The sequence below is a fragment of the Tachyglossus aculeatus genome, unplaced genomic scaffold, assembly GCF_015852505.1.
Source record: "Tachyglossus aculeatus isolate mTacAcu1 unplaced genomic scaffold, mTacAcu1.pri scaffold_100_arrow_ctg1, whole genome shotgun sequence".
Lineage (NCBI taxonomy): Eukaryota > Metazoa > Chordata > Mammalia > Monotremata > Tachyglossidae > Tachyglossus > Tachyglossus aculeatus.
The window spans coordinates 259,393-278,125 of NW_024044841.1; the positions used below are offsets into that span (position 1 = coordinate 259,393).

An 18,733-nucleotide genomic window follows, 5' to 3' on the forward strand; every position below is an offset into this window, starting at 1 on the left:
GAGAGAGCTGATGGAGTATGCTAAAACCGATGGTAAGGGGTTTCTGTTTGATGTGGAGGTAAATGGCCAACCTTTGGAGATTTTCGAGCAGAGGGGAGATATGGACTCAACATTATTTTCAGAAAAGTGATCCGGGCAGCAGAGTGACATATGGACTGGAGACAAGTCAGGAGCAGGGAGGTCAGCCAGGAGGTTGATGCAGTAGTCAAGGCAGGATATAAGTGCTTGGATCAACATTCACTGAAGTAAATAGAAATAGATCAAAAATGAAGATGAAAAAAATGGTTCTGAATTCCTTTCATGATCCCACTACCAATACCTTGAAATACCTTGGGTTGCTTTAATGGGACTGCTATTTCTCATAAGAGATAATGTACCCGAATAAAGCTGAGCAGGAGCCAGACAGACCCTAAGGTTCTCTGATTGCATGATTGCGTTGAGGGGAGAAATTCAGGACCAGGGTAGAGGGCTAACATTATGTCCTTCAAGCAATTACACAACTTGAAGCTCTGTATTTTCTTAAAAGAAAGGACCCTTTTTTGTTCTTTTTTGTTTGTAACACATTTGTCAAATGCTTACTTTATGCTAGGCATTGTACTAAGTGCTGGAGTAGATACAAACTAACCAGGCTGGACACAGTCGAAGTACCACATAGGGCTCACAGTCTTAATCCCCATTTTACAAATGAGGTAATGGAGATGCAGAAAACCTATGTGACTTGACCAAGGTCACAGAGCAAACAAGTGCCCGAGCTGGGATTAGAACCTAGGTCCTTCTGACTTGCAAACTATCCACTAAATCATCTTGCTTCTCACTTCTCTTCATCTAAAGGTCTTAAAACTTGAAAAAAATATTTCGTGATTCTCTGTAGTGGTAGTAGCACCTGGCTTCAATCCCATATTACCAAGCACAAGCAAACAAAGTAAAAGAACAGGAAAAGGAAAGCAGCATAATATAATGTTGTCCACTTGATACTCTCACAGATGTTAAGTTCATTATCGATTATTGGAGAGAAAGATAAGGGTGTGAAAAGACTCAAGAAAGGTTAAGTCCATATATAGATGGAAGGGCCTGGGTTCTTAGAGCTATAGAAGATATAACTCTAACACTGAGCAAGGACAATCTTATTACAATTCCTCCAAATGAGCTTCGTTGCCACTTTTGGAGACATAATATCAGGCTGGACCAATCACTGATCTGATGCAGTGTGACAATTCTCATGTTCTTTTGTCCCTTAATTGTAAACTATTGCAGGGAGTTGCAGTAAGCTCTCTGCGGGGAGGGAATGTATCTGTTTACTGTTGTATTATACTCTCTCAAGCACTTAATACACACAGTAATTATTCAGTAAGTACGACTGACTGCCTGACTGACTGACTGAATATGTTTTTGACAACTCCTAAGCACTTTGAGGAACTCAACTAATTACAAAACTACCTAGTGAAAACCCAGCCTTGTTTTAAAAAAAGGATTTTTGGAGCACATGAGCAAGTGATTAGATTATCATTTTCCAAATGAGTCTACAGTCTATCAGTTGCCTAACCCACTGTTTCTACTTCTATTTTCCATGACTTAGGACACCCACCTTCCAGTTCCAAGTTTTCTGTATTTACTATAAGTCTAGGTTCTGACCCACAGCAACGAAGTGTGCAGGGGATGGTGGTGATTTTTAAAGTCTGAAACAGCAGGTAAGGAGCAGGTCAGGGTAAGAATCCGGGGCTTCTGGAGAGAGTGAATTTGATGAAGGGGGTATTAGAAAACTATGAAAATTCCAAGTTAGGAGGGATGAGAAGGATAGCAGTGCAACTGACCAGGTTGGTTCCTCCACCTTTAATGTGACATCTATTTCTCGTGAGAGATAATGTGGACACGAAGCTTTCTCTCCCTTTTTTGGATGGAAATTGTACTGTTGCCAAATTGTACTTTCCAAGCACTTAGTACAGTGCTCTGCACACAGTAAGAGCTCAATAAATACTATTAAATGAAATAGCAGTTAGCACCTCTTTTCACTCATGAGTCACAATTTCACTCATTCAGATTTCACCCTAGGGACTTCTCAAAATGAGCATTGTTAATTTCTGCTCTTTCTTCATTAAGGGGAAACTCCAGGGATCAGTTCAGAAACAGATAGAAGTGCTTCTGTATTATTCTAACTGGGAAGCCATTGATCTAACAATGGGAATGCCTTCTTTTACAAGAATGTTCTGAAATTCTGAGGAGTTTGCAGTAAATCCTTCATTTTCAGATTACCTAATTTAGAAATTTAAGTAGCATTTAAATGCACGGAGTTTGAAGAGAGGGTTTAGCCTGGTTATTAGCCTGGTTATTAGTATGTTAGCCATGCCCCATGTTGCTAATTTTGTTTCAGAACCTCAAATTAAAATGCAAGAGTGTCAAGCCTCCATTTCACCTCTGCCTTCAAAAGACCCATCGAAGGGGACATTGGAGGGGTTGTGCATATGGGAATGGGGTGTGTGTGTGTGTGTGTGTGTGTGTGTGTGTGTGTGTGTAGTCCGGCATGGGAGTATGGGGGCAGATATTTGCTGTCTTCTGAATGCCTGATGGATGTCAGGGCTAACAAGAAAAATGGAGGGAGTGGTGAAAAATGGAGGAAAGATATGGAAGAAGATGGAGGATGATGAAAGAAAAAGGACAGGAAAGTAATCAAGATATGAGAATAAAAAAGGGAGAACCAAAATAGAGTTTGAAGAAATACCATATAATGATGGGGGAAAGAAAAGGGGCAATCAGGAGAAGCAGGGCTCCCTAGTGGATTGGGCACGAGTCTGGGAGTCAGAAGGAACTGGATTCTAATCCTGGCTCAGCCACCTCTCTGCTGTATGACCTTGGGCAGGTCACTTAACTTCTCTGTGCCTCAGTTACCTCATTTGTAAAATGGGGAGTTAGACTTTGAGCCCCATGTGAGGCAGGGACTGTATCCAATCTGATTATCTTGTATCTACTCTGGTGCATAGTACAGTACCTGGTGCATAGTAAATGCTTAAAAAATATCATTAAAAAAATCAGAGACAGAAAAAGACAGGGAAGAGGAAACACTCAAGAATCCTTTGAATTTTTCTGAGGATGCAACTAGGCTGTCAATATAGCTAAGATTTCCTTCTTGTAACTATATATTTTACCTATCGTTGACAATTATCTTCAAATATCATAAGAAATGTGTTCACTAATATTTAAAGATAATTTGATATGAAATAATCATGGGCTTTTGTGGAATTCATGTATACTTCTTGTCTCTAAACTGAACACTTAGCCTTGTAGGTAGGGTGCATCCTTTGTGAATTAAAATGTTAATAGGAGATTTTAGATGTTATTCTGGAATTGCTGATACTCTAAATCTTGATTCACATTCCAGGCTGATAACTGACAAAAATAATAAAAAAAAGAAAAACAATTTTAACTACAGCCAGGCAATCTTTTTTTATTCCAGATTCTAATTATAGAAAAGCACTGCCACATTTTAGACCTATACCACCCACCCTCTCTTCAAACTCCATGCATTTAAATGCTACTTAAATTTCTAAATTAGGTAATCTGAAAATGAAGGACTTACTGCCAACTCCTCAGAATTTCAGAACATTCTTGTAAAAGAAGGCATTCCCATTGTTAGAACAATGGCTTCCCAGTTAGAATAATACAGAAGCACTTCTATCTGTTTCTGAACTGATCCCTGGAGTTTCCCCTTAATGAAGAAAGAGAAGAAATTAACAATGCTCATTTTGAGAAGTCTCTAGGGTGAAATCTGAATGAGCGAAATTGTCTCATGAGTGAAAAGAGGTGCTAACGGCTATTTCATTTAATAGTATTTATTGAGCTCTTACTGTGTGCAGAGCACTGTACTAAGTGCTTGGAAAGTACAATTTGGCAACAGTACAATTTCCATTCAAAAAAGGGACAAAAAAGCTTAGTGTCCACTTTTATACTTTTAAAATGATATTTGTTACACTCTTACTATGCATCTAGCACTGTACTAAGCGCTGGGGTATAAACAAGTTGATCAGGTTGGTCACAGTCCTTGTCCCACATGGGGCTCAATCTTAATTCCCATTTACAGTTAAAGTAATGGAGGCAAAGAGAAGTGAAGTGATTTGCCCAAGGTCACATAGTAGAGAAGTGGCTCAACCAGGATTAAAACCCAGATCCTCTAACTCCCAGGTCTGTGCTCTATTCACTAGACCATGTTACTTCTCCAATTATATAATAATAATAATAATAAAATGGTATTTGTTAAGCACTTACGATGTGCAAAGCACTGTTCTAAGCGCTGGGGGATACAAGATGATCAGGTTGTCCCACGTGGGGCTCACAGTCTTAATCTTTATTTTACAGATGAAGTCACTGAGGCACAGAGAAATTAAGTGACTTGTCCAAAGTCACACAGCTGACAAGTGGTGGAGACGAGATTAAAACCCATGAACTCTGACTCCCAAGCCCATGTTCTTTCCACTGAACCACGCTGCTTCTCGGGAACAACAAGCACCAGATAAGAGCGGGAATCAATCAATCATATTTATCAATCATTTACTGTGTGCAGAGCACTGTACTAAGCACGTGGGAGAGTAAATTTTTACAATATAACAGACACATTCCCTGCCCACAGTGAGCTTACTGTTTAGAGGGGAAGACAGACATTAATATAAATAAATAAATTAGGGACACGTCCATAACTGCTGTGGGGCTGACGGTGGGGATGAATAAAGGGAAGCAAAAGGGCTTGAGGAGACTGGAATTGTACTAGGATCTCTGGGAAGGAATAGGCAGAGCTCCATGAGCCTAGGATGGTCTGAAGGGGGAGAATCCAGAATGAACTAGATTCCCAGCCCATGGAATTGAAAGCCAGGATCTCATATGCAGACAGGTCCACAGGAACAAGGATGTTCCTAAATTCTGAGGAATCAGCACCAAGTCCTTCATTTTCTTTTTAGGAATTTAAGTAGCATTTGAGTGCACAGAGTTTGAAAAGAGGGTGGGTGGTATAGATTTAAAATGTGGCAGTTCTTTTGTATAACTGGAGCCCAGTGACGGAATATTGGGGGAAGGTACCCTTCGCCACACTCAGTATCTTTGCAAACAACCTTGAAGAGACAATGTAGAATTAGAACAGCCCGTTCTGAAATCTGTAATTAACTATCCTTGTAAGCACTCAATAAATATTGTTGAATGATTGATTGATGTCCCTGTAGGTTGGAAGCAAAGGGAAACAATTTTGTTGGATTTTTACTTTTTGAAATATGTCCCTTATCTTTTTTTGTCTATTTTTCTATTACTGTGAGATGCAGCAGTCCTTCACTAGAAAGAAAAGAGTGATATCCTTTTCCTATAACACTCTGGATATTTGAATTAGACAAGACTTTTTTTCTCTCAGAGATGAAGGGATCCTGTAGATTAAGAGCTGTGGTCTTAGAACAAGGCAGATCTTATAAAGTCTTTTCTCCAGGTAGGAAAATTCCTTGAGCTTGTATGGAGTGATCGATCAATCACCCAGTTATTTATTAATCCCACTAGACTCTGAGCCTTGTGTGTGATAGGGACAGAGTCTGACCTGATTATTTTGTATCTACCCTGGTGCCTGGTCCATTATTATTATGGTTATTATTATTATTACAATGGATCAAGCACTGTGCTAGGCACTGGGTAAAGTACGATGAAGATAGTATTTATTAAGCACTTATGTGAGCAGAACACAGTATTAATGCTTGGGAAAATACAATACAATAAAACTGGTAAGCACAATCTCTGACCACAACGGGTTAGAGTCTACAGGGTAAGACAGAATATAAAATAAATTAACAGATGTAGTTCCTACTCTAATCGATTCAGAGTTTAAGTAGGGGGAGGGGAAGTGGTCACAGTATTCATAGAAAAGGCTACCTCTCAAAAACTACTTAAGTCTTTGACTGCATTTAGTTTGTACATGGTATTGGTTAAGCATTCACTACATGCCAGACACTGTATTAAGCAGTGGGGTAGATACAAGCTAATCAGGTTGCACACAGTTTATGTCCCACATGGGCTCAAAGCCTCAATCCACATGTTTTAGATGAGGGAACTGAGGCACAAAGAAGTTATGTGATTTGCCCAAGGTCATATAGCAGACAAATAGTGGAGTCAGGACTAGAACCCAATCTTTCTGACTCCCAAGCCCATGCTATATCCACTAGATTACTCTGCTTCTCAATTTGCACCCTTTATTCACGTCTCCCTCAGCCCCACAACACTTATGTACATAGACATAATGTATTTATTTGTATCAATGTCTGTTTCCCCCTCTAGAATGAAAACTAACTGTGGGCAGGGAACTTGTCTACAAGCTCTGTTACATTGTACTCTCCCAAGTGGCCAGGACTCTGCACCCAGTCAGAGTTCAATTAATATAATTGGTCGATTGATTGATTGAAGACTACAATAACCCAGGAACTGTTCAAGCAGTTAATCACCTTTCTAGGACCAACTACCTGACCAGGCTGTCAACTGTTTCCTTGAACAGCCTTGTTCTAAAATGATTTAGAGGCTGTGAGGATGACTCTAATTTGTTCCCACTCAGGATGGGGAAAAGCCCATTTTCTTCCTCTAACAGGTGGGAGGAGGAGCTGGAAATAGAGCAGGGGATGGAGCTGGGTATCAGAGAAATCCTGAAGGGTGAGAAAATTCAAGGATGAAGGATGTCCCTGAAGCAACCTTCTAGAGCGACTATTGTAAAAGATAAGGCAAAGTGAAGTGAAGTGAAGTGAAGTGAAATGAAGTGAAGTGAAGTGAAGTGAAGTGAAGTGAAGTGAAGTGAAGTGAAGTGAAGATAAGGCAAATGTCCACCCAGAGCTTCCAAGGGTGGAATTCATTCATTCAATAGTATTTATTGAGGGCTTACTCTGTGCAGAGCACTGTACTAAGCATTTAGGAAAGTACAATCTAGCAAGGAAGAGAGACGATCCCTGCCCACAATGAGCTCACAGTCTAGAGGCAGGGAAACAGACAACAGCATAAATAAACAGACTTGATCTTGGGCCATGCAGGGACCCAAACCCATTTACCAGAAATTACAATGCCCCCTCAGGAAGCATCTCTGATGTGGAATAGCAATCAGTTAATCAATGGTATTTATTGAATGCTTACTATGTAAAGAACACTGCACTAAGCACTTGGGAGGGTTACAGAATATAGAAGTGGATTTTCTTTTAACATGATAGTATTTCCTTTGTCTTTCAATTAACTGGTCTGCCATCACCAGTTTAAAGCGTTGTTGTTTTTCAATGCTTAATGAGACTTGACTGGAATCATATTTGTCATTAGCATTAATGATTATGTTATGTCTTCTCATACAGATCAATTTTAGATTGAGCAACTTGGGTTCTTAGACATGAGAGGCATTAAAATGCTACACTCACTATAAAAAATGGCAAAATGTCTTAAAGACAGAAGAGAATAATTTACGAAGATATGTGATAAAGTGAGCCGAAATGATACATTTGACTTTGCTCATCTTGCCCAGTTTTACATTGCTATATTTTAGAAAATCAATCACTCATAAAGAATTCAGAATAAAGGCATTGGACAGCCAATATCCTTTTTCAGGCAAAGGAGGGAGAGTTGGGGATATGCATCCAGATTTGCTTTCATGTATTTTTGTTGGCCAACACCAGGCATCATTCCATTACCCTTCCTAGAGTCTCTCACTATTGCTGTCTGCATATTTTTCTGTCAAAGTCACCCATTGGAATTACAATAGACACAAAGGAAATTAAAAACAAATTTATCATGCTTGTTTGCTAAAATTAATTTGACCCTTTTACACTTTGATTTGCATGCCCATGTTAGAGTGTCAGTGTCATCACTAGAGCTTTTTAAGTGATTGTTTCTTTAATTGTCTGAAACCATTTATTTAATGAAGACTCAGCTAGAGGCAAGGTAGTGAACAAATGAAAGGTGTGTTTTCTCTAGAGCAGAGGATCCAAAAGTCTTTGACTTTGAAGCCTTCTCTGTGAAGACCAGATCTTTGGTCAGCTGGGTATTAACCAGAGAGTAATCCACTGTGGGAGCTGGAAAGTGCATGATACCTTTTTTAACCATACAGTTTATGATAATATCAGAAAAACAATTTCAGGGCCAAGGTCTCTGAGGAATATTTTGAAGTTGTTGAAAGAAGCAACTTGGTCAGGTTATAGTCATATTTATTCAGGACTTACTGTGCTCTTTGGAGAGTACAATACAACAATAAACAGATACATTCAATGCCCACAATGAGCCTACATTCTAGTTGGATATATCCAGGTTTTTCCATGTAAAAGGGGGAGGTTAAAAGATCTAAGAAATGGATCTGAAGGATTTAAAACCAATATAAAACAGAGTAAAAGAGGGAAACAGAGGAATCAGAGAGATGAAATGAAGGTCTGAGTTTGATTGTGAAGGACCACAGGGTGATGGGCAGAGGAAGACCTGTGTTACTTCAGTTGATTCGGATGCACCAGGGAGCACATCTTTACTGGAGCTTGCCCAGGTGAACCATGGCATCCAACTCAGCTCTGGGGAGAAATTATTGCTAATGAAAGCCGATATACACACCAAGAAGGATGGCAGGGAGGACACTTGAGGAGCAACAGAATAAGTACATACCAAGGTCAGGATGGGGGAGTACTTGCAGACTGGCCGGCTGGATTATGGGTTCAGAAGTGCATGGGGCTACCCAAATGGACTAACGATACCAAAAGAGGCCAAGGCACAGCACCCCAAGCGTCTCACTTGTACCATTAAGTCCTCTAGAAGTATTGAGGGAAGTCGTACAGCACAGGACTGGGAATCAGGAGACTTGAGTTCTAATTCCAGCTCTGTCATTTGTCTGCAGTGTGACCTTGGGCAAGTCACTTAGCTTCTCTGTGCCTCAGTTTTATCACCTGCAAAATGAGAATTAAATGCCCTTTTTTCTTTCTCTACAACTGTGATCCACAAGTGGCAGGGGGACCAAGTCTGATCTGATTGAACTGTATCTACCATAGTGCTTGGCACATAGTGAGTACCTAACAAATACCACGAACATCGTCATCACTGACTTGGAATACTAAAAAATGTTATCATGTGAAACACAATTCAACTCAAATGCCTCTGCCAGATAGCAGATTCGAGGAAGTTGGAGGGAAAGGAAAGAGAAATTTTATTTGGTCAACAATTGAAATTTGAGAACTCTGCATCCTTCACATCATTATTCCTCATGATGTATATGAAAGGGTTCAACATGGGGCACACAGAGGTATAAAAGAGAGAAATGATTTTCCCCTGTTCAACTGACTGCTTGGTGTGAGGTGTTAGATGCATGCAGAGAAGAGTCCCGTAAAATATGGTGACAGTGGTCAGGTGGGAGCCACAGGTGGAGAAGGCTTTGAGTCTCCTTTCAGCTGAACGGATCCTCAGGATGGCAGCAAAGATGAAACCATAGGAGATGAGAATGATCAAGAGAGAGCAGATGAGGTTGAAACCAGCAACCACAATCATGGCAGTTTCTTTTACGAAGGTGTCAGAGCAAGACAGGAGTAAGAGAGGAGGATCTGTACAGTAGAAGTGATTGACTTCATTAGAACCGCAAAATCACAAATGAAGCATCAGCACCATCTGTATCAAGCCATTAAGGAAACCATAGACATATGGAGCCATCACCAGACCGATGCAAACTCCCCTAGATATTTTGCTGCTGTCAGCAGAGGGCTTCAAATTGCCACGTAGCAGTCATAAGCCATGACCTTTAGTAGATAGTATTTGGTGATGTCCAGAGAGACGAAAATAGTAAACTGAATGAAACAATCAATAAAGGAAATGGTCTTCTTCTCTGATAAGAAATGCACCAGCATCTGAGAGGAGATATTGGTGGCATAGCATAGATCCACGAAGGAGAGGTGGCTGAGGAAAAAGTACATGGGATTGTGCAGTCTGGGAATGATTCGAATAAGAACAATCATGCTGACATTCCCCACAATGGTGATGAGGTAGATGGTGAGAAATATTACAAAAAGGATAGGACGCAGTTCCACTTGAACCTCCAGCCCCAGGAGAATAAATTCATTCATTTCTGTATGATTCCTATTAAACATTTTGCTCATTAAAATTTAATCAACTAAAATACAAAAAAGGCCATTAATAGGCCATAAAATACAAAAAAGGCAAAATCTATAGATTTGGACATCATCCAGGAAGAGGTGACCAAACAAAGAGCTTACAGATGAGAGGGGGAGACAGACGTTAAAAAATATAACAGATGGGGTTGTACCTAACTACTGTGGGGCTGGAGGAGAGATGAATATCAACGTTCTTAAGGGAAACAGACCAAAGTGTGTAGGTGACATAGAAAAGAGGGTTTAGATGGAAAAATTAGGGGTTTGCACACAGTGTGCTTTGAACACAGCAAGTGCTCAATAAATGCAAATGATTGATTGATTGATTGATTGTGCTAGTTGGGGAAGGCCTCTTGGCGGTAACATGGCACGACCTTGATTCAGAGATGACTCTGGAGAGCAACTGCTAGTATTTCCAGGAAACTGAATCAACTGAAATAAAATAAAATCCTGACAGGATAGCAAGATGATGATCATCTCAAAAGCTGTGGTGGATTATATTTGCCAGTGAACTGGGAAATCTAAGGGACAATGGAATCACAAAGGAGTAAACATATACAATAACAGTTTAACCTCAAGCTGTCCTTCATTACTGTACAATATAAATTTTAGAAACAGGTCCATAAGGTTTACAGTAATGCCACATACAGATGAACTGATTCCAAATAGGCATACCCTGACTTTCCCATCACTGTAGACGGCACTACCAACCTTCCTGTCTCACAAGCCCACAACCCTGATGTCACCCTCGACCCCAGTCTCTCGTTCACCCCTCACATCCAATCCGTCACCAAAATATGCTGGTCTTACCTCCACAACATCGCCAAGATTCGTCCTTTCCTCTCCATCCTAACCACTACTTTGCTGGTTCAATCTCTCAGCCTATCTCGACTGGATTACTCCATCAGCCTCCTCTCTGATCTCCCATCCTCCTGGTTCTTCCCACTTCAGTCAACACTTCACGCTGCTGCCCGGATCATCTTTGTGCAGAAATGCTCTGGGCATGTTACTCCCCCCTCAAAAAACTCCAGTGGCTTCCTGTCAACCTACGAATCAAGCAAGAACTCCTCACTCTCGGCTTCAAGGTTCTCCATCACCTTGCCCCCTCCTACCTCACCTCCCTTCTCTCTTTCTACAGCCCAGCCCGCAACCTCCGCTTCTCTGCTACTAACCTCCTCACTGTACCTCGTTCTCGCCTGTCCTGCTGTCGACCCCTGGCCCACATTATTCCCCTGGCCTGGAATACCCTCCCTCAACACATCTGCCAAGCTAACTCTCTTCCTCCATTCAAAGCCCTACTGAGAGCTCACCTCCTCCAAGAGGCCTTCCCAGACTGAGCCCCCCTTTTCTTCTCCTCCTTCCCCTCCCCACAACACTTGTATATATATTTGTACAGATTTATTACTCTCTTTATTTTACTTGTACATATTTACTATTCTATTTATTTTGTTAATGATGTGCATATAGTTTTAATTCTATTTGTTCTGATGACTTTGACACCTGTCTACATGTTTTGTTTTCTTGTGTGTCTCCCCCTTCTAGACTGTGAGCCTCTTTATATGTTGCCAACTTGTACTTCCCAAGTGCTAATACAGTGCTCTGCACACAGTAAGCGCTCAATAAATACGATTGAATGAATGAATGAATGAATGAACCAGAAAGGAGAGTGGTACTGTCTACAGTGCCAGGAAATTCAGGGGAAGACAAGGTTTAAGTGGGAAGAAGAGTTCAGTTTTGGACAAGCTAAATTTGGGGTGTTGGCTGGACATACAAGTTAAGATATCCTGAAACCAAGGAGAAAAATGAGACTACAGAGAATTGGAAAGGTCAGGGCTAGAGAGATAGATTTGGACATCATCCAGGAAGAGGTGATAGTTGAAGCCATGGGAGTGAATGAGTTCTCCAAGGGAGTGAGTGTAGGTGGAAAATAGAAGGGAATCCAGAACTGAGCCTTGAGAGACTCCCACCCTTAGAAAGAAGCTGAGAAAGAAAAGTTTGAATAACGCTTGAAACAACCTTTAACGCTTGAAACACTTTAAGTCTAAATTTCCAAAATATGCGGCCCTATCATAATGTTGCCCAATTTCTAAAATAAGCTATTTTCTACACACTACAGAACTCAGTTACATCTGCCATACTAAAATCCCCAGGAGGCATGGAAAATTTCCCACAGGTTCTCAAGGGAAGTCTTGATGGGATTGTGTTACTGTTTCCTGATGGAATTGTGTTCGTGTTTTATATACTTCTTAGGGTGATGACCCATTTCTCCTTTTACAAATGCTGTTCCTATAAAACAAGGAATTGGTGTCTGGATTCCACATTCAATTGAGAGAAAATGCAAATCAAAATGAAATGTCCAAACATGAGAGATATCCGTAATATTTTTGAATCTCTGAGAAAAGGAGTCTCTGAACATCCTTTTGATAGTTATTTTAGCCTGTTTTATTTAGGCTGTAGAATTTGACCGACATGCCATTAGAATTTAAAAATTGCATACATAAAAGGAGATCATTAAATGAATATTTAAGAAGTTTGACTAAAGAATGAACCCTAGTAATGATATACATGACAGAACAAATTAAATGTCATTCCCTTTCAACTTAACCATTCATTCCTTTACATTTAGGGAATGGAGTTTGGTACCTACGTAATTCACAATTTGTTTATAGCATCTCCAAAAGAGTCAGGATTAGGGATCCATTTAGTATTCCAGAAGGCAACTCTGTCTGTTGTGCCAATAATTCTAGTTTCCCTGGTGTCCTTGTTAATTATCAGATATTCTAACTTGGTGTTTCTGGACATCATTTCCCTTAAACTCATGGAAAATAGAGAAAGACTGTGCCTATGATTCATTCTTTACCATTTGTTACTGACCTCAGCTGACATATCCATTTCTATCACGAGGGGCTAATGGAAACAACCAATAACTTGAAATAACCCAAAAGATGTTTAGGCTAGATCTAGTCCAGTGACACATTCAGTCCATTTCTGATCAATACTATTTTGTAGGATGGCATAGCAATAGGTTAATCAATCAATAATATTTATTGATTACTTACTGTGGGCAGAGCACTATATTTGGTGATTTGGAGAATACAATACAGTGGATTTGGTAGGAACAATCACTACCCTCAAGATGCTCTTAATTATTATTACTGTGGCATTTGTTAAGCTCGTCCTATGTGCCAGGCACTGTACTAACCAATGGGGTAGGTACAAGCTAATCAGGTTATGCACAATCCATGTCGCTCACGGGGATCAGTCTTAACCCCCATTTTACAGGTGAGGTAACTGAGGCACAAAGAAGTTAAGTGATTTGCCCAAGATCACAAAGCAAAAAAGTGGCAGAGTCGGGCTTAAGAGCCTAGGTCCTTCTGACTCCTAGGCACATGTTCTATCTACTAGACCATGCTGCTTCAGCAATCCACCTCAATATCCACAAATGCTGAAAGGGCCATATTTCACCATAGTGAGTTAGATGTGATTTTACCCTTCTTCAGAGGTCTTTTAATTGACAGGACTTTATATATCTCGGAAGTTCACATCGTCAAATGTCTTTCCTACTTGTTCTCAAAGTGAAGTTTTGAGAAATTATGAGAAGCCTTGTGGCCTAGTGCAAAGAGCACAGGCCTGGGAGTCAAAGGACCTGGGTTCTAATCTCAGCTCCACCACTTGTCCGCTATGTGACAAGTCACTTCACTTCTCTGTACACTCAATTATCTCATCTGTAAAATGAAAATAAGGACCATGAGCCCTATGTGGGACCGGAACTGTGTCCAACCCAATTATCTCATATTTACCCCAGTGCTTATTACAGTGCCTGGACCATAGTAGGTGCATAACAAATACCCCACTTTTTTCACAAAAAAAATGGTGACTACTGTCACCTTAAACATTTCCACATTTCAGAAATGTTCAAGTTTTTAACTGTTCCAGCATAATGAACTCTGAAGTTTTACAGAAAAAAAATTCTGGTGTATTTAATTAGTTTTAGCTTTTTTAACCCATTGATGATAAATCACACCACCAGTCAATAACTATCTCATTTGTGAAAAATAATCTGGCATCCACATGTTGATTGATGAATGAGACTCGATTTATTCCTTTAGCTGTTGGTACAATCATTTGTTTATTAATGGTAGTTATTCTCCACTTATAATGTACTCAGCACCAGGATAATGTGAAGATATAGAATCTGGCCAGTTCTGGAGTTACAGTGGTGAATAAAGTGAGAAGCTGTGTGGTCTAGTGGATAGAAAATGTGCGTGGGAGAAAGAAGGATCTGGGTTCTAACCCTGGTTCGACCACTTGTCTGCTTTGTGAACTTGGACTGATCACTTAATTTCTCTCTGCCTCAGTTACCTCATCTGTAAAATGGGGATTGAAACTGTGATCTCCATGTGGGACATTGACTGTGCACCAACTTGACTAGCTTGATACAACCTGATTGTATCCAGCCCAGTGTTTAGTTCACTCCCTGGCACATTGTAAGCACTTAAACAAATACCATAAAATTTATAAAAATAAGTTAATTTAGCACTCCATCTTATACTTGCTCGAGTTCATAATACTGAGCCATGTAAATGAATGTATTTATTTTGGAGATATTAGAAATTGAGAAAACAATCAAAACCTTGGGTTTAGGATCCAGAACACAGATGTAGATAACATGAGAGACAGAGATGTCACTGAGAGACTGAGAATAGAGAAAATCTTGGTCTGTGTCATGGGGCTTGTGTCAAGGTTTCAATTTGGAGAGAAATGATCTTGAGTGGAGAAGCAGCATGGCCCATTGGAGACAACATGGGCCTGGGTGTCATAAGGACCTTTGTTCCAATCCTAGATCCACCACTTGTCTGCTGTGTGACCTTGGGCAAGTCACCTAACTTCCCTATGCCTCAGTTTTCTAATCTGTAAAATGGGAATTAAGAATGTGAGCTCTATGTGGACAGGGAATGTGTCCACCCCGATTGTCTTTTATCTGTCTCAGCACTTAGGAAGGTGCCTGGCACAAAATAAGTGCTTAGTGAATCTCACAATTCTTCTTCTTCTTCTTCTTCTTCTTCTTCTTCTTCTTCTTCTTCTTCTTCTTCTTATTATTATTATTATTATTTTACGGTGAATTGAGGTAAAGCAAGTTATAGCCTACTAGAATAGCCCTACTTGTATTTCATCTGACCAGGAGCCTGGTTATTATAGCATCAAACTTACTAAAGTGTGCAGTTTTCACCTATAAAGAACGCGTTAAACCTAATGTCCTTCATCATATTGCTTTCTGTGATCACAGGTGAGCCAGATGACTAGGCTACAAGTGAAAACCTAGATGTTGACACCGATTCTGGATGGCCGGGAGAGATGTCTTCAAAGAGCAGGAGTCAATGGAACTGTAACAGGTAAATCAGGGCCATTATGCAGAAGAAGATCAATGTAATGGTCAACAAGCTCTGATGTTCACTGTTATCTGAAAGGATGACCGAGATAGACCTGGCTATCCCTTTTAAACAGGAATTCATTCATTCATTCATTCATTCATTCAATCGCATTTATTGAGCATTTATTGTGTGCAGAGCACTATACTAGGCACTTGGGAAGTACAAGTCAGCAACATATAGAGACACTCCCTGCCCAACAACGGGTTCACAGTGTAGAAGGAGGAGACAGACAACAAAACAAACCATGTAGACAGGTGTCAAAATCGTCAGAAGAAATAGAATTAAAGTTATACGCAAATCATTAACAAAATAAATAGAATAGTAAACATGTACAAGTAAAATAGAGTAATAAATCTGTACAAGTATATGTGTATTTATAGGTACTGTGAGGAGTGGAAGGAGGTGGGGGGATGGGGAGGAGGAGAGGGAAAGGGGGGCTCAGTCAGGGAAGACCTCCTGGAGGAGGTGAGCTCTCAGTAGGGCTTTGATGGGGTGACTAGAGCTAGCTTGGCGGATGTGTGGAGGGAGGGAATTCCAGGCCAGGGGAAGGATGTGGGCCAGGGGTAGACAGCAGGACAGGTGAGAACGAGGTACAGTGAGGAGGTTAGTGGCAGAGGAGCAGAGGGTGTGGGCTGGGCTGTAGAAGAAGAGAAAGGAGGTGAGGTAGGAGGGGGCGAGGTGATGAAGAGCCTTGAAGCCAAGAGTGAGGACTTTTTGCTTGATTCATAGGTTGACAAGCAGCCACTGGAGATTTTTGAGGAGGGGAGTAACATGCCCAGAGCGTTTCTGCACAAAAATAATCCGAACAGCAGAATGAAATATGGACTGAAGTGGGGTGAGGCAGGAGGATGGAAGATCAGGGAGGAGGCTGATGCAGTAATCCAGTCGGGATAGGATGAGAGACTGAACCAGCAAGGTAGCGGTTTGGATGGAGAAGAATGGGCATAGCGTGGCGATGTTGCAGAGGTGAGACCGGCAGGTTTTGGTGATGGATTGGATGTGTGGGGTGAACAAGAGAGCGGGGTCGAGGATGACACCAAGGTTGCAGGCTTGTGAGAGGGAAGGATGGTAGTGCCGTCTACAGTGATGGGAAAGTCAGGGATAGGGCAGGGTTTGGGAGGGAAGATAATGAGTTCAGAATTGAACATTTTGAGTTTTAGATGGTCAATCAATCAATCAATCAATCGTATTTATTGAGCGCTTACTATGTGCAGAGCACTGTACTAAGCGCTTGGGAAGTACAAATTGGCATCACATAGAGACAGTCCCTACCCAACAGTGGGCTCACAGTCTAAAAGGGGGAGACAGAGAACAGAACCAAACATACCAACAAAATAAAATAAGTAGGATAGAAATGTACAAATAAAATAAATAAATAAATAAATAAATAGAGTAATAAATATGTACAACCATATATACATATATACAGGTGCTGTGGGGAAGGGAAGGAGGTAAGACGGGGGGATGGAGAGGGGGACGAGGGGGAGAGGAAAGAAGGGGCTCAGTCTGGGAAGGCCTCCTGGAGGAGGTGAGCTCTCAGCAGGGCCTTGAAGGGAGGAAGAGAGCTATCTTGGCGGATGGGCAGAGGGAGGGCATTCCAGGCCCGGGGGATGACGTGGGCCGGGGGTCGACGGCGGGACAGGCGAGAGCGAGGTACAGTGAGGAGATTAGCGGTGGAGGAGCGGAGGGTGCGGGCTGGGCTGTAGAAGGAGAGAAGGGAGGTGAGGTAGGAGGGGGCGAGGTGATGGAGAGCCTTGAAGCCCAGGGTGAGGAGTTTCTGTCTGATGCGCAGATTGATCGGTAGCCATTGGAGGTTTTTGAGGAGGGGAGTAATATGTCCAGAGCGTTTCTGGACAAAGATAATCCGGGCAGCAGCATGAAGTATGGATTGAAGTGGAGAGAGACACGAGGATGGGAGATCAGAGAGAAGGCTAGTGCAGTAGTCCAGACGGGATAGGATGAGAGCTTGAATTAGCAGGGTAGCGGTTGGGATGGAGAGGAAAGTGCGGATCTTGGCAATGTTGCGGAGCTGAGACCGGCAGGTTATGGTGACTGCTTGGATGTGAGGGGTGAATGAGAGAGCGGAGTCGAGGATGACACCAAGGTTGCGGGTTTGTGAGACGGGAAGGATGGTAGTGCCGTCAACAGAGATGGGAAAGTCAGGGAGAGGACAAGGTTTGGGAGGGAAGACAAGGAGCTCAGTCTTCGACATGTTGAGCTTTAGGTGGCGGGCGGACATCCAGATGGAGATGTCCTGAAGGCAGGAGGAGATGCGAGCCTGGAGGGAGGGGGAGAGGGCAGGGGCAGAGATGTAGATCTGGGTGTCATCAGCGTAGAGATGATAGTTGAAGCCGTGGGAGCGAATGAGGGTCACCAAGGGAGTGAGTGTAGATTGAGAACAGAAGGGGACCAAGCACTGAACCTTGGGGAACCCCCACAGTAAGAGGATGGGAGGGGGAGGAGGAGCCTGCAAAAGAGACTGAGAAAGAACGACCGGAGAGATAAGAGGAGAACCAGGAGAGGACGGAGTCTGTGAAGCCAAGGTCAGATAACGTGTTGAGGAGAAGGGGGTGGTCCACAGTGTCAAAGGCAGCTGAGAGGTCGAGGAAGATTAGGACAGAGTATGAGCCGTTGGATTTGGCAAGCAGGAGGTCATTGGTGACCTTTGAGAGCGCAGTTTCCGTGGAATGAAGGGGACGGAAGCCAGACTGGAGGGGGTCGAGGAGAGAGTTGTTGTTGAGGAATTCTAGGCAGCGCGTGTAGACAACTCGTTCAAGGAGTTTGGAAAGGAATGGTAGGAGGGATATGGGACGATAAGTAGAAGGTGAGGTGGGGTCAAGAGAGGGTTTTTTTAGGATGGGAGAGACATGGGCATGTTTGAAGGCAGAGGGGAAGGAACCAGTGGAGAGTGAGCGGTTGAAGATGGTGGGCAGACATCCAGATGGAGATGTCCTGAAGGCAGGAGGAGACATGATCCTGGAGGGAGGAAGAGAGAGCAGGGGCAGGAATGCCCACGCTGGTCTCAGTCTGTACTTGACTGATCACTGTTCTCCGACAGGACGACCCAGACAGCCCGAGCATTAGGAGACTTTTTAAATGGGGACGCTTGTGTTGGTTTTAAGCCCATCCTTGGACTGAATACCGGTTTGGGACTGATCATCCACGGTAGGAAATTCTCAATTTCCCTGG

General features: G+C 42.0%; 1 pseudogene; it reads right to left on the reverse strand.

The window, feature by feature from the left end:
• Positions 1–9,168: 9,168 nt before the first annotated feature.
• Positions 9,169–18,671, reverse strand: LOC119922186 (annotated as a pseudogene).
• Between the last annotated feature and the right edge of the window lie 62 nt (positions 18,672–18,733).